Source organism: Balaenoptera physalus (genome assembly GCF_965194825.1).
Source record: "Balaenoptera physalus genome assembly, chromosome: 4".
NCBI lineage: Eukaryota > Metazoa > Chordata > Mammalia > Artiodactyla > Balaenopteridae > Balaenoptera > Balaenoptera physalus.
Genome location: NC_138891.1, coordinates 66287465 through 66304123, shown reverse-complemented (window position 1 = coordinate 66304123; position 16659 = coordinate 66287465).

Genomic DNA, 16659 nt, shown 5'->3' with positions numbered 1-16659 from the left:
GGAAGGGTTTTGGGGGATTATCTACCCCCAATCTCTTATTTTATAGTTGAGGCAAATAGGTCGAGAGAAGGACAGGGAATTGTGAAATGTCTCACCAGGACTAGTGAAAGAAGAGCGGGGAGGAGATCTCATTCCCTTTTGCTGTCAGGTTGGTGTGTTCTTTCTACTGATGACATATTCTATCTTCTGGTGGTGGCCCATGGCTTCCCTACCCTTTCTGGTCTTGGAGAGTGCTTCCTGGCACCACCCGTCATTGTGAACTTAAGAAGGCCCATTCAAATTTTGTCATTCACCCACTCTCATCCCCCCACATTCACTTCTGTCTCCCTGCTTGATGTTAAAAATTAATTGACTAGCACTTTGCATTACTTCTCTTGGTGGAAGTCCTCTACACTTTCCTTCTTCTAGGCACTGGTTCACACCCTTCCCTCCACACAGAATGTGTTCCCAATCTGGAAAACATCCCTCATTTTCCCCACTGGAAAGTGTTCTCATTCCCTCTGAAACTTTACAGCTTTTCTTATGTTTCTCTCTAAGACTCTTACTATTTTATAAATTATATTAGTTATTTGTGCAAATGTCTTAATGCACATGGTTGATGAATTTCCTGAGAACAAGGCCCAAATCTGAGTCACCCCTATATTCCCCATAGAGAGGCCTGGCACACGGAGAAAACAAGCAAATGCAGAAAACTGTTTAAACCATTTTACATTTATTCAATCATTTAACCTCACAACAACTACATGAGGTCATTTTTTTAATCTCTACTTTACAGATGAGGAAACTGAAGCATAGAAGGCTCGGCTATATTGTTCAAGGTTTCCCAGTAGTAAGTAATCTACTTACTAATTAATCCCAGAATGTGAACCAGGAAATCTAGCTCCAGAGGCCAACCCTTAGTCACTACACAGAATAGTCTACATATGTTTGTTGAAATATCTATACACCTATATCTACAACTGTGTCTATATCTGTGTCTGTCTATCTATCTCCCTATCTATCTACAGCTATGCCTACAAATACATCTATAACTCTAAAGGTGCTAACGAATGGCATTCACTCAGATAACCACTCATCTTAATCGTTTAAAGCTTGCACTTTTATTATGAACCAAAGCAGTGAGTATTGTGGGTTGTTGAAGCCTCAGAGCAGGCTGAGAGAGAATAGTCCAGGAGCAAAAGAACAGTCTTTCTCTCCAAATCATCTCAACTAAGATATATCCTGGATTTTCTAGGGAGTGAAAATGAAAACAGTACTTCGTTTTTAATTACCTTTAAATGCTCCTGGACTTTCTATTTACCTTGGGAGAATCGAGAACAAATACTAAAAGGTACAGGTACATGCAAGCTATAACCGAGCTGTGTTTTCACATGCATAAATATTAACATTATCTGGTTTTCCTGTTACCCCATCAAGATAGATTCTAGGAGCTTTAATAATTAATCAAATTAGGACCTAAAAATCATTCCCCTTTTAGGAAGTTTCTTTCTGTTAGCTATCAATTAACACTGATGACTTCAGCTCCTCTCTCAGCGTGTTTCCAAAAATGGGAAATGGAAAAGCGCCACAGTATGTTAATGGAGCCGTAATACACATTGCCTAATGAAGCATGAAGGCCTTGTTTACTCTGAACGCAGTAATTATTTAAGAGCTTTTAGAGCCCAGTGTCAAACCTTGACTCTCGCCTATCTCTTTCTCATAACTGGAGTGAGGCACTTAATGTTTTATCTCAACTCAGTGGAGGTGAACTGAAAATAAACAGCTAATTATGCGTTTCCATTTGCCAAATTCTTTCATTACCATGAAAAGCTTTTGCCAGTCTGGGCTCTGCAATTGAGAGATGCTTCACAGCAACATTCAGAGCTATGATTTACTGAGGGTCTACTATGTGCAGGGCCCTGCAAGGGATGTCCCGCATCATTTACCCCGTGAATCTTCACCACCACCCCATGAATCACCAATGAGGTGTGTGGGACCCAGCTGTGGACACACAAGAATCAGCAAATGGACCTACTGCCTTCTGAGCCAGCAGAGCAGGGTGTCTACATGCACGGGTCTGAGTCAGACTCTGTGGATTTAAATCCTGGCTCCACTACTTTCTGACTGTGTGACCTCAGGCAAGTTACTGAACGGCTCTGTGACACGTTTTTTTCATGTATAAAATGGGGGTGGTCATAAAAATGGACCTCACTTCACATGCTTGCTGCTTGGACTAAATGATATGCCTGTGAAACATTCAGAATAGTGCCTGGCCCATGTACAGGCTCAGCAAATGTTAGCTATTGGTATTACTTAACTCTCTGCACTGCATTTTGCGGCTTCTGAGAAATGTCAATACTCACTGTGTGCATGGAAGAGGTTGGGGCCAAGTGGTGGAGAAGAAAGATCAGGGGGCCAGGAATGGGAATTTCTGTCATCTGCCTTGTCTCTGCACTTACCTCGCTGGCTGGTACCTGTGAGCAAATGTGTTCTACCTATGGGCTTTAGAGCCCTCATCTGTACAACGGGGTGGGCTGGCCCTTGCTCTGGCTGGGAAGATTACAAGGCATGTCAGCGAGAGCAAGGGATTTGAAATCTACTGGTGCCTGGTACCCTGGTGTGAGGGAGTGTGAGTGCAGGATGCGCTCCTGTGTGCTCTAGGAGGTAAAGGCCAGGTAAGACTTGTCCCTGTCCTCTGAGGGCTTGCCACCTAGTGGAGTGTCCAGGCTGACTTAGAACACCTTGTCAACAGGCACAAGGAACCATGGAAGCAGGAGAGGCTGAGTCCTTTGAGGTCAGCAAGAGCAGTTTCCTGAAAGAAGTCACACTGGGGTTAGACCTCAAAGGATGAGAGATCCAGACAGGTAGAGAGTAAGGAGAGGGATGCCAGGGGAAGGTGCCAGGCATCAAGTAGGTGAAAAACACGCTGTGCACATTTGAGGGATGGTGTGTTGCACAGTATGGTTCAAACCCAGGGACTACCTAGAAAAAAAAGTCAGTGCAAAAGATTTGGCTTTGGTTTGAATCTCAGCTTTACCTTAATGACCATAAGATTCATAGACAAGCCTCTTGCCTTTCTCAAACTCATTTTCCACATCTGTAAAGTAGGAATCATAGTCATACCCAACTCACGTTTACAAGGATCTCTGACTTGTAAGGAGGAACTTGTAGCGTTCCTTCTGTCCTCCTCAGGAAAGACAGTGGCAGACCACGTCCTAGTGGGTTTAAAAAGTCTGGCGTAGCCTGTGCCTGCTGCCCAAGGGAAGGGCTGAGGTCTCAGGAAGCGTGGCACTGTGAATGTTCCCTGGAGACACATCCCTTCTGCCGCCCTGTCATCTTCCAGCCCCAGATGGTGTTCCCGGAGTGCTCTGAGGGTCCTGACAATCTCAGGCTCACACGCTGTCAAGCACCTGGCCAGGGATATAGGCAGTGAGTACTGATGGTTGTATTGACTTTCAGCTCCTTGAAGCCTGTTGGAACAATGAAGTTCCACCAGGTGATGTTTCTGTCTTGTAAACAAGTGCTCAAGCATATATCCCTGAGGTGAGGTTTACACAGCACCTTCCTGACAGGACCTCCAGAGCTCTCCAGACTGTGAGCAAAAATACACAGGGCTTTGTTCAACTGTGGGGAGAGGAATGTGATGACTTTTTGGAAAATATTATATTGAACCTTGAATTGTATAACTCTGGTCATTTTTTTCAGCTGAAACTAAGAGATGACTGCTAGAATTTGGGGCTGCACGTCAGTGTCCGGATGAATTCTGAGATTCATTTGTAGAGATCTGACGTTGCTGCCTGTCCTTCCTGCACCATCTGGGTCATAGCTCATCCCCTCAAGCACAACCTGTGATTCTTCATTGTTTCCAAGGTGGGGTCCCAATGTCAAGGCCTGCACATGCTGAGCTCGATCTTTCTCCTGCTGCATCTCGCATCCGTGTCCTCAGTAAGCCTTAAGCTTCACATACTGTCAGTCTCATTTTTACCTCTTTGCCTTTCTCTCATGCTTCTCTGCCTGGAAAGCCCCTTGGCAACACTGGCTACCTATGATAATCTCCCTCACCGAAGGCTGCATCCTCCTTGAACCTTCTCAGATCACTTCCCCAATTAAAATGATGCTCTCAGTGCTCTCAAAGCCAGTAATTTGCACTCAGGTTATTGGCTTCTTTTTATTCATTTATTTAATCAGCCATTCTATTTTCCCCAAAGCCACTATATTTATAGCCCTGTGTTGGCCCTTGTGCAGGGGTATGGTGATGAGTATTAAAGAGAGAGGCAGACAAAATGTCAAGAGAGAAGACTATAATGATACAATAGCTAATTGCACAAGTGTCATACCTTCCCTCAGCAGACTGTATATTTGTGGGAGACAGAGTGTTAGAGAGAAAAAGTGTTTGGTCATTGTAGCCAAAAAAGCCTGGGTACCATTCACATTAACTGGCTGTGGAACTGAACTTCAGGTTCCTCTTCTGTTAATGGGGATAATAATATCTCCTGGGAAGTATGTTGTGAGATTGAATTGAACAATAAATAAAATGTGCTTAGCTCACGACAGGAGCTAAACTAAAAAACCTTCGTGCCTAACTTTCCTAAACAGTAAATGTTCTAGTAATCAGCATTTAGTCTACAGAAAAAAAATCAGATGTTGTCTGTGAACCTGAAATTAAGATGATAAAAATCCACCCACAATGAGAACAAAGGCAAGAAAAGCATCATGTAGAAGATGAATTTTCAGGGGATATTCTTGATCATTACTATTTACTACAATCTAAAAGATGTCAATCCACCATTATTTACTAACCTATCATGTGCCTAAGCTGGATACAAATTAAAAAAAAAAATACATAAAATTGAAATAGTCTGGAAAGAAGAAATATTGACCCAGAAAAGCAGGTTCTGGGATAGAAGGGAAGTCGATTTCTAAGGTGAAAAAAACAAAGTGCGTATGGATTGGAAGGAAATGATTAAAGAAAAGAGTAAACAAGCCTTTAAGATGAAAAATATAACAAAACTTAAGCCAAACAGAGAAAGACAAATACTGCTTGGTATCACTTATATGTGGAACCTGAAAAAAAAAAAAAGTCAAACTCAGAGAAACAGAGAGTAGAAAAGTGGTTGCCGGGGGCTGTAGGGCAGGGGAAACAGGAAGAGGTTGGTAAAAGGGTACAAACTTTCAGTTATAATATGAATAAGGTCTGAGGATCTAATGTAAAACATGGTGACTATAGTTGATAGCATTGTATTGTATAATTGAAATTTGCTAAGAAAATAGAGCTTAAATGCTCTCACCAAAATGTATGTGTTAAATAACTAGATGGTGGGAATTCTTTCACAATGTATAAGCATATCAAATCATCACGATATACACTTTAAATATCTTACAATTTTATTTGTCAGTTATACCTCAATAAAGCTAAAAAAAGGATAACAAGGCTCTTCACCTTAGTTCCTTTGATTGTCAACATTTCCAGGATGGTACTTAAGGGCGCTTAAGGGCAAGAAGCCCAACACAAAGCAGCAACCACTTTCTTTACCCCATAAGTTGCGGAGGTGACATCCAATCTTACTTCTAATTTAGAGCCTATTACCTTCAAATGTAAATTACTGTTTCCTCTCTCCTGTTGGACGGTGAGATCCTTGGGTGTAGAGGACAGGATTTCATTTCTGTCTGCTCTCGCAGGGCTTGCCCTGGGCCAGCAACTATAAATAACCAGAGAAGAAAGGGAGAGGAGGTAGAGAGGAGTGAGGAGGTGATTAAATTAGGGAAAGTGGGGAGAAACAGGAGGATTTCCTCTCTGTTCTTCTTTATAGAACTTCACCTGAAGTTAAGTTGTTAAATTTGAACAGAATTTGCAGGCCCTTGCAGAACAATGACCTCAGCGGTTCTCAAATGTGGATGAGTAGAGAAGTCCCTTTGAGCCCAGGAATCTGCATTTAAGCAAGCTCCCCACATGATCCGAGCTTGGAGCAGGGAGTCCCAGAACCGTACTTTAAGAAATGCTGCATTACCCCACGGTCCTGGTCTGCCATTCATGCAGTCAAGGAACATTTATTGAGGCCTATTATGCGCCTGGTGCCGTGTTAGAGTCTTTTGTGGAGCTTATAACTGACGGCGGAACCCGTGAGAAGTTCTGAGATAAATAGGACGGGCAAAAGCCCTTCTTACTCATGAGGAAACAGAGACCCACAGAAGCACTCTTATCACTCCACGTCAGAGCCGTCCTGATAAAAAAATAAAACAAAACATGTAAATATATGTAAACATAAAATATACTTCAAGAACCTGCTTTCTTTTTTCTCATTCCAGCCATTTCCCTTTGAGGAAAGGAGAGGAACCCGCCAGAGGGTTTTTCACTGTGGCTCACAAAAAGTGCTGTGACTGTGTTTTTTATCATGCCGCCTGCCCCCTGGGTGGATGGCCTCAAAGTATGAGGCTCTTAGCAATCTTCCCCGCACTGATGATTCTGGCCCTGACACCCTGGCTCTAGCACTTACTAGCTGTGTGATCTTGAACAGGTCACATAATCTCCAAGACAAGGTCTTCTCATCTGCAAAAGGGCAATAAAAATGGTACCTGCCTAATAAGGTTAGATCAGTGAATTCATGCAGAATGTTAAACACAGATTCTGATATAATGTGTTCAACAAATCTTAGTGTTGGTTTTTGCTGCTGCTGTTATTATGTCAGTCTCAACGTCCTTTCAAATACTAAGAGTTCCCTGTGGAAGTCTCCCCATGTGTGTGATGCCTCTCCCAGGGGCCCATTCTCTAGAGGAACATTCTCATCTTCCATTCAACACACCTGCACTGACACAGGCTTGGTACCCAGAAAGGTGTCAGGTGCTGTGGAGGACACTGTTTTTAGGAAACTCACAATCTGATGATGGAGGTAGGCACCTACACAACAGACCATTGCCCACAGCAGAATAAAGTCAGTGCTAAGAAAAGGCATCAGCACAGTGTTGTGCAGGGATAGGAAGGCTTGGGTGGGGCAGGGAAGTCCTCACAGCAGAGGTGGCACGTGCACTGGGGCAGGATGGCAGAACTGGAGAACAAAGACAAAAGCAGGCAAAGGACATTCCATGCTTAGGATTTAGGACTTGGTTCTGCAGGACAGAGACCATGGGAAGTTTTTAAGAAGGGCCCTAGAAGATTAAAACTGTGCTTTCAGACAATAATGTCAGTAACATCGAGGGATGGGGTGAAATGGGTTCCTGTTCTCTGTACTATCCTATCCTTATTGATTGTAAGTGTCACAAAGGCAGGGAGAGGTGAAAGAACACAGCGTCTTTGGGAAATGACTAACAGTCTACTACACTGTCGGGACTTCCCTGGTGGTGCAATGGTTAAGAGTCCACCTGCCAATGCAGGGGACCTGGGTTCGAGCCCTGGTCTGGGAAGATCCCAGATGCCTTGGAACAACTGAGCCCGTGAGCCACAACTACTGAGCCCACGTGCCACAACAACTGAAGCCCGCGCGCCTAGAGCCTGTGCTCAGCAACGAGAAGCCACCGCAATGAGAAGCCTGTGCAACGCAACGAAGAGTAGCCCCTGCTCGTTGCAACTAGAGAAAGCCCGCGCACAGCAACAAAGACCCAATGCAGCCAAAAAATCAATCAATCAATCAATTAAAAAAAGAAGAAAGAAAGAAACAAACAAAAACAGTCTACCGCACTGTCAATGTTGTGCTGTGTGAAAAGAGGTGATAGGAGGTAAGGCTAGAGGGCCAGGCTGGGACCCATAGAAGGTCCGTCTAGGAAATCCACTTCCTTTCTAAAGCAGGGAGGAGCTGATGGCCGTGTGTAAGGGGGGATCCCACGACTACCCTGGATGGTACGTTCAACATACACATAGACATTTGGACAAATATAGTAGACTGAGATTTTTAGAAAATCTATTTCAGAGCTCTGAGGTTGAAGCCAGAACACAGAAGATTTCAAATCCATGTTGAAAAGTTTGTACCTTATTCTGCAGAATGAAAGAAAAGCTTCACAAGAAGGAACATAACAAGTACTACAGTGTCTGCTTTGGTGCCCCACCCAGATGCCTTTGCAACCCATGCATGCATCCCCAGTGCTGTGTGTTGGTCATAATATTCACAGCTGCGTCATGTTGCAGAAGAAGGAGAACCTTTTCAGGGACAGACCTTAGCCCTGACTAGTTGACACAGAGTGCAGAGGGCTAGTTCCCTTGCCTCGGGATTGGATTCGGGGGGACTAACTCTGGGTGATTTGTGCTACTGTGGGATTGGATAATCTGAGTTTTTCCCCTGCCTTATCCTGCTTTTCTCACTCCCTTTACCCAGAGAGCACTTCCCCCAGTAAATCACTGGAACAAGAATCCCAGCCTCAGGCTCAGCTTCTAGAGAAGATGACCTCAGTAAGACATATGCTATCCTGCCTTAGGAGATGTTAACTATCTCAGCAGTGTGTAGGGAAAATTGGAGATGGAGATTGAAAGCCACATTTTCTTCAAATTCTAGTAGGAGTTTATAACAATGACTTATCCATCAGCATTTGCTATCCTGAACTGCCCATTTTTGTCTCTTCTACTAGTCTTGTCATTTATTTTATTATAAGCAGCACTTTTCACAATGTCTGCAAAGAGCTAAGAAACAAAAATTTCCTGGCTATCTCTGGGCAATACTTCTAAGGCTTTGAACATTTCTCTGAGAAGTAAGCCATCTTGTACTCACTGAAAATCTGAATCTCATTATGTATACACATGCACACCCACAAACACCCAACCTTCGTCAGCCTAACGTTCTAGTACAGCGCTGATAAATATTTGTGTTTAATGGCACTTAGGGGAAGCATTTTGATTTCTAAACATTGGCTGGTGAGTAATGATTTTGCCAAGAGCACAGCAAGAATTTTGCAATCTTGACTATTCCTAGGCTTATGATGACATACAATTACTCCAAACTGCGGGAAGAAATGGAGAGAAAATTCTTTAAATAGCTTGTCACCAGGGAATCATTTCATCAGGAGTAAGGGTGGGAGAACCAAATGAATTCCAGGGAAGTACAATTTTGCATTTTAACAACCATTCTTTTTGCTTTTACCTAAACATTTGAACCTTCTGAAGGGCTCATTTTCTGCACTGGGGCAAAAGGAGCAATGGTGGGTTTTGCCCCTGTTCATCTCTGCCAGGTTTTAGGAGAGCACCTACTTTGTAGTCAGATAGACCAGGAGATGAATTCCTAGTTGTTGTGTGAACTTGAACAAGTTGCCAGCCTGCAAAAGGGAGCAGATGTGTGAACTGGGAAGAGTGTAGGAGGCTATAGAGGTTGGGACACCAGGCTCTGTTGGCTGTGTCACTTTGGGTGAAAGAGTTCCCATCCCAGAGTCTCAATTTTCATAGATCTAAAATGAGAATTATAACACCTCCGTGGCAGGGTTGCAGTGAGGATAACTGAGATGGCCCGTGTAAACTAGCACAGCGCCCGTCACAGAAAGAGCACTTGACTAATGTGGGCTCTTCTCCAAGAGCCAGCTTCTGAGTCAAGCTCTCCAACTCCAAGTCTCTTGGAGTCACAGAGGCTCTAGGAAAGCCTGCAGTGTAGTTGAGGGGTCCTGGCCGGGGACATTGTGAGGCTGTGGTCCCCTCTCTCTGCCATTCATGTGCTCTGGATATTTGAGAGATACAGCGCCTTCTGTGAAAATTTCTTCATATCTTCCTTCCCCCTCTGTGTGTTCAGCCTTCAACACCTCTGCCTTCTGAGCCCTTATTTGCCCTTGAGCATTGGCTGCATTGTTTCAGTTATACTTTCATATGCGCATGTCTTAAGTCCATAATCAGGGTAGGTATAAACTTCTTGAGGTTAGGGACTCACCATATTCATCTCTGTAGCCACATCCTAACCTCCAGTTCACAAAATGAGCCCAGCGTCCACTGAATGCCAACTAAATATTGATGGGTTCAGTTTCTGTGAATTAGACTCTTGATTTAGAATGAGGTACTCATCAATCATATTTGCATTAGACAATTATTTCCTGTGTACCTGTTGTGTGCTAGGCCCAGTTCTAGGCCCTAGGAAAATAGTGGTAAAGATAGTAGACAAGGTCTCTGTTCTTATGAGCTTGTATTTTAGTGAGGAAGAGACAATTAACAAATAAACAACTCTGGAAGAAACAAGATAGTAAGTATTTGATGAAAATATGCAAGGTGACTTGCTGGTGTGATAGGAGGGAGTTGGTTGGGTGGTCAGGGAAGGCCTCCCTCTGAGGAGGTAGAATCTAAGCTGAGCTATGGGTGACCAGAGCAAGCCAGCCAGCAGACAGAACAGCTAGGGCTAAGGTCCCGGGAAAAGCGCTCATGCAACCGTCTTAGCTTGTCAAGATAGAGCACCAGAAAGAGGGCAAATGTGGGGGAAAGCAGAGGGGGACAGTGCCTGGGGTTTCTAAGTACTTAAGTAAAGGGGGTGACCTATTTTTAATACACTGCCGTTCTAGCTTAGTGGCTTAGCGCTTGTTCTTTTCCATACTGGGCAGGCCGTACTATTTTGACATCCTTTCATTCTACACTGAGAAGGAATAGTCCCAAGGTTTTTATTATTCTTTCCTCCCCTTGAAAAAGGAATCTACGGGCCATACTCACCACTAGATTTGCCTCCCTCCCTTTCACTTAGATTCTTTGGAATTTGTAAGAAGAACAGCAGACATCAGTGGAAACAGTGTGAAATTGGTAGTTATCTACTTATTTATGCATTTATTTATTTCTTATATTCCACCAAAGGATTTGTGGTTGCCTGTGTTAAAAAGCACAGATGTGATTTAAACAAGTCAGACAATTTAAATGAAAATTAAGATGAGCCACGTGGTACCAGGACTGCGTTGGTGGGATGCTGAGAAGCTGTGCACTGTGTCAGAGGAGGGAACTGAGGGGCTCAGCTGAGCCGCCAGGCAGCCAGGGCACAAAGGGCATCCGAAGAGATTCGTGGTCCACAGTGACGTGCAGTCTTGAGTCTCATGGCAGGGCCTGGCTGCAAGGCTCAGGTAGCTGGCCTCCCCTTTGGCTTCATCTGAAAAACGACTGAGTTATTAAGTGAGACAAATTCTCTGGGCTCGTCCCATGTTAACATTCTACGATTCCAGGTGGGGCTTGTCTCACAGGCAAACCAGGGTGGAGTTGCCAGGTGAGAGCGGGCACCTGGAGTGAGTCAACCCTGCTGCAAGAGATGATGGGTCTTCCCAAAGGGACCTTTTCACTGTTTAGGTGGCACAGTGTGGTGGTCAAGAGCCTGTGCTCTGCCAGGTGGACTCCCTAAGTCTGTATCCTCAGTGGAGTTACTGAATCTCTCATTGCCTCAGTCTTCTCACCTGTAAAAGGGGAATGATGGCACGATCAACAGCATTACTGCATCTGAAATGGGGATAATGGTAGCTCTTTGTGAGAGGGCTGTTGACAGAATCAATGGCATCCATCCGTTGAGAACGCTTAGAACGATTCTGGGCAAAAATAAATATTCAGGAAATGGGAGTGACTGCTATTATTGTCACTGCTATCGTTCAGCAGCTGGAAACTCTCAGAGGAGGGGACGGCATGGCTCCCCTGCATCTTCATGCCCAGAGAGTTACTCTGATGAAGGTGTCAGGACAACGTTAGGCCAGATAACTCAGCCTGAACACGCGCTTCCTGGATGTGACACAGGAGTGAACAGGGTAATCAATAATAACTGCTCATGTGAACTGAGCATTTACTGTGTGCCATCACATCCACTGTGATGGCTACCGTACTTGTCTTTTTACATAATTCTGTCCACAACCTGTGGGGCAGGTAAGCACCCTGAGGTTCAGAGCAATCGATCGCTGCTGGAATCTGACCCCAAAGTCCACGTTCTTGAGGCAAGTCAAATACTTGTGGAATTAAAAAGTCTTACCTCTGAACACCTCGCTGGAGACAGCCAGTCTGGGGCCTGCCAGAGTGCTTGCTCCCTGATGTATGAGAGCACTAGCTGGGGACTTTGGAGCTAGGTGAAGAGTGCAAGGGAAAGACAGTTTGGAAGGTGTGGGGTTAGTGGGGGGAAAAGAGTCAACATCTCTTTCTCCCCACACATCGACCTGCATGCATGCACACACACACACACACACACACACACACACACACACACACACACACACACACCGTATCAGTGGCACAAAGCATTTCATTTAGAGTCATTAAGCCTGGATTCAAGTATTTGCTCTTTCACTTACCGGGGTGCGACCTTGGGCCAGTCATGTGCCTCTTAGTTCTGTCTTCTCTAAAACGGAGAGCCAGGTGTTTTTCAACTTCCTCATAGGTCGTGTGAGGCTTACATCCTACAGATAATGTATGTGAGTGTTCTTTGTAAGCAGTAGAGCAGCACAAATGGTACTTCATTTTTAAAAATTGTTTTATAACCAAAACTACCAAGATTTTGGATTGCCTCCCTCCCATCAGACTTCCCTCCCTTCTCGGGAAGTCATAATCATCCTCTTACCAACGATTCTGTCTCTTGAGATGGGGTGGAGCAGGGTAAGGACAAATTGCCTTAACTCAGCTCCAAAAATATTTGAGCAGATCAATTTCCAGAGTGTTGTCAAGTGTCGAGTGTGTGGACAATGAATTTTAGTGAGGAGTAATGGCTCACTTCTGTCAAGAGGCAACAAGGCAGGAGGCAGGGATGGGAAAGCGCCAGCCCAAGTGATCGTCTCTGCAGCTAACCAGGCAAGGAGGCTTCCATTAAAGAGAGAAGACCTGGTGGGAATACTTACTTCTCATGTTTTTCTTTTCTGGAGCAGAGCAATTACTGTGTTGACCTTATTCTGGCCAGCCGTTCAGGTTGTTGACTTGGCAATTATTTCATCCCTCCCTTTGTTTGCTCTCAGCTTAATGGGGTGATTAGGTCTGCAGGCAGTCATCAAATGCCATGGGTACCTGGGAACTTGGCCTCCCTGGAGGGCAGGTGAAGTGACATGCCAAGAGGAACCTAATGCAGGGGTGAGGGCACAGTGCTGAACATTAAGGCTCTTAGCACAGCTTCCTGAATGGGAAGGTTCACTCATTACTGTGTCTGTTTCTGAAACGTGTCTCTGGAGAGCACAGAGCGAGGCAGCGTGAGGAGAGCCGGGTCTGCCCCCTCAGCCACTTGGCCTGGCCAGTTGACCTCTCTGAGCCTCCTGTCACCTCGTCTGCAAAATATCGATGATAACGTCGTCTGTTCCCCAAGGCTGTTGGGAGAATCAAACACACTCATTTATTCCTAGAGTCTTTCAACATGTGTTAACTAAGCAACTAGTCTGTTTCAGACACTGTGTTAGGGCTTGGGAATACAGCAGTGAAAATAACAAAGATCCCCTCCCCAAGGGAGCTTACATTCTGTACATAAAATGTATAGTAAGTCAGTTGGTGAGGAGGGTCATGGAGGAAAAGTATATCATGGGAGTGCCAGGTGGAGTGAGGGCACCTATGTCACTAAGAAAGGTGACATTTGAACAAAAGCCTGATGGAGGTAAGGAGCAAGTCAAGTAAACAGCTGAGGGAAGAGTGTTCCCAATAGAGGAAAGAGAAAATGCAAAGTGAGATAATGTGTGAAAATACTTTATAAATAGTAAACGATTGTCTCGATCTATGTCGCTATAACTCTTAAATCCAGTTAGTCTGAAAGCAGAGATGGAACTCTTCCCCAAGTGTACTCCTGCCTCAGTGCTACACAAACCTCTCTGTAGGTTCATAGCAAGTCTTAGCACCTCAGCAATTCATGGAACTGCTTGGAGAAAGGCACAAGGGGTCTCCCTATAGTTTTTATCTGTATATCATTTTTCCTGTTATTAACCATTTCTGAGACCATGTCTAAAAAAGCTACGAGCAACTAACAAGACAATAAAAATTTTTTTTAAAAGTCAGATCAATTTTGCATTTTGCAAAGAAAAAAAGAAAAAACTAGTTACGGACTGTTTTTATTTTTCACATTTAGTTGTGGTGGAATGGCAAAGTCTGCCTCCGTGGTATAAAGTGTATGTTTTCTACTGACATTTAGAAATGGATCTGAGAGCTTCAGACAAAAGGTTCTCTAGATGTGCAAGAGGTTTCAATTATTCTGCTTGGGAAAATCGTTTTTTAGAGATGATTTTTAGTGTCAGGAGGCCTCAGCTGAGGCAGGTGGGAGAGTTAATGAGTGGAATTGATAATGACAGGTAGGAAAATTGGTCGTCAGTCAAGAAATGGCAGGAGTGTCAGCAGGGAGATTGTATGGGGAGAGGGAGGGTGGGGTTAGAAACGAGAAACAGAGATGGGCCGTGGCAGGGACAAATACTTCAGCTACTGACATAAGAGAGTGCCTACCTGAGACTGGGGGACAGAGCTCAGACACATCATCATTTAGGAATTAAGAGACCACAAGGATTTTCTGATGTTATTATTTCTATGTTAGTTCTTATTTTACAATCTCAAATGAATTTAGGGCTGGTAAAGAATGTCAGCCAATATTGTTAAGCCTGGCATTCTCTGCTGAGCCCCAGGCTGAGCTGATTATTCCCAGCTCTTTTTCTTCCAGCTTTTCTGTGGCTGGTAGCAAAGATAAACTTGTCCTAAAGCCTTTTGCTACTGAGCCTGAAAGAACCTCTGGCCCAACAGTTACATTATACAAGGGAGGATGGTCGCTGCCATGAGAGGGAAGGTGACTTTGCCTACAACCCTCAGGGACTTGGTGGAAAAGTCAGGACTGCGGCTCATGTTAGGGACTTTTTCTATCATCTATGCTGCTCAAGAAGCCTACCCCATGTTCAGTACTTGTGATTCACTGAATGGCCAGTTCATCAATGTTACCCAGGAAGCCTGTAGAGAGATCTTGACCCTCTGACTAATATTCAAATGATAGCTATACCTACACCTAGGACAATTGGATTCTGAAATCCAGAAGAAGCAGGTCAATCGAAGTTGGTGGGATGGGTGAAAGAGGTACACGAGAAAGTAGGAGTTGGAGGACACAGGTTCACATGCTGACTGACCACATCCTGGCTGTGGGGCTTGGGGTAAGGTGTAGAATCATGGATGCCTGGGGCCAGGAAAAAGCTTAATGGATATCCAAGCCAATTCTTCTTCCTTTCATAGACCCCTGTACCATAGCTCTGAGAGATCCTCTGGTTCTGTGATGGGGGAGGGAGTTGGAAAGGTCATTCTTATGCCAACCCAAACTCATAAATTCCTCTTGAATAAATTCTTCCAATATTAGTTCTCTGGACCTCAGTTTTTCCTTATTATATAATTGGGGATTGTAATACCAGCCTGCTCTGCCTCTCTGATGGGGTAGCAGTAAGGTTACATAACAAGATACAATTAAACAATTAAAAAAAGCAGTAGTGATGTAGTCAAAAGTGCACTGGAAATCACTGCTATTTACTGTGAGACTGAAAAGTCCCTTTGAGCTTCAATTTCCTGCTCTACCTTTTTCCTGGTCAGGATTTTTGTTAGGATCCAACAAAGAAGGTAAGAAAAAGAAGCAACATGGTATAGCCATAGGAACATTACGTTTGGAACCAGAAAACTTCAGGTTGCTATCATTTAATCACTGTGTGTTTATATACAGAAATCCTTCAAGCTCTCTGACCCTTAATTTCCCAACTTGTAAGGTAGAGTTGGTAATACTTGTTTTTTTGTTCATTTGTTTTTGTTTTTTTGTGTTCTTTCGTAAGGTTGTGAAAATCAGTTGAAATAACTGATCTGTGATTTGCACTATCACTCTTCGGGCATGTGTGAGGTTCTGGCTATGCTGTGTGTGTCAGAGAGCACATGCCTTCCCACCACATCTCCTAACCTGCCCTGCTCCTCCAGGGACTCAGTCCTTATGTTGGAGCTCCCTGTGATCAAGAGAGGGAGATTTTTGCTGGTGTCTGATTGCCAAGATGAGCATCTCAGGCAAGCCCTGTGGGTGCTTAGGGCTGAATAATTACTTGTCTTTCACAGAACAAAAGGCAGTACTCCATTCTGGCCACACTCATGACGAATTAAAAATAAAGTATAGTCAAGTCACTTTTCCCTCTGGGCCTCAGTCACCATCTTGCCTAATCACAATAATGGCCTTTTATTCAGCAATAGGCCAAGATTCAGACTCCAGCTCTTATGCACTCTTTGGATTAAAAATGTCAGAGCTGGAAGCAACCTTTGATCATCTGGTCTACCTCTTTGATTGTATAGATGGAGAATCTAAGGCCTAAGGGAATTCCTGCCTTAGACTAAGTAATAGTTAATGTCATAGCCAGGCCTGGAACTCAAGATTTCTAACTCCAAATACAGTGCTCTTTGATTCACACCATACTGTTTTACCTCAACAGATACTGAGGACAAATTACCTGTTAGACACTGGCTCAGACTTTATCAGGTTCCAACAATAAACAAGACCTATCTCTGCCCACTAAAGCTTAGAGAATAACTGAGGTGATCAACATGTAAATGAATAACTCTAGTCCAGGAAAAGCTCTATCCCATAACCCTTTGTGTTACTATCTCCTCAAAAGCCTTCTGTGTACAATTTGGGCCAAATTTTCAACTCTTCAGGCTCATTTCTAAAATGGGGACATTCATATATACATTCATGCACTCCTCATTAAATATATTAACACTTACCCTTACTACATTATTTTAACAAGTTCTGCACATCATCAATGGCACTTTAACAAAACACAGAAACTGAGGCTCCACCCCTGACAGACACGCTGATT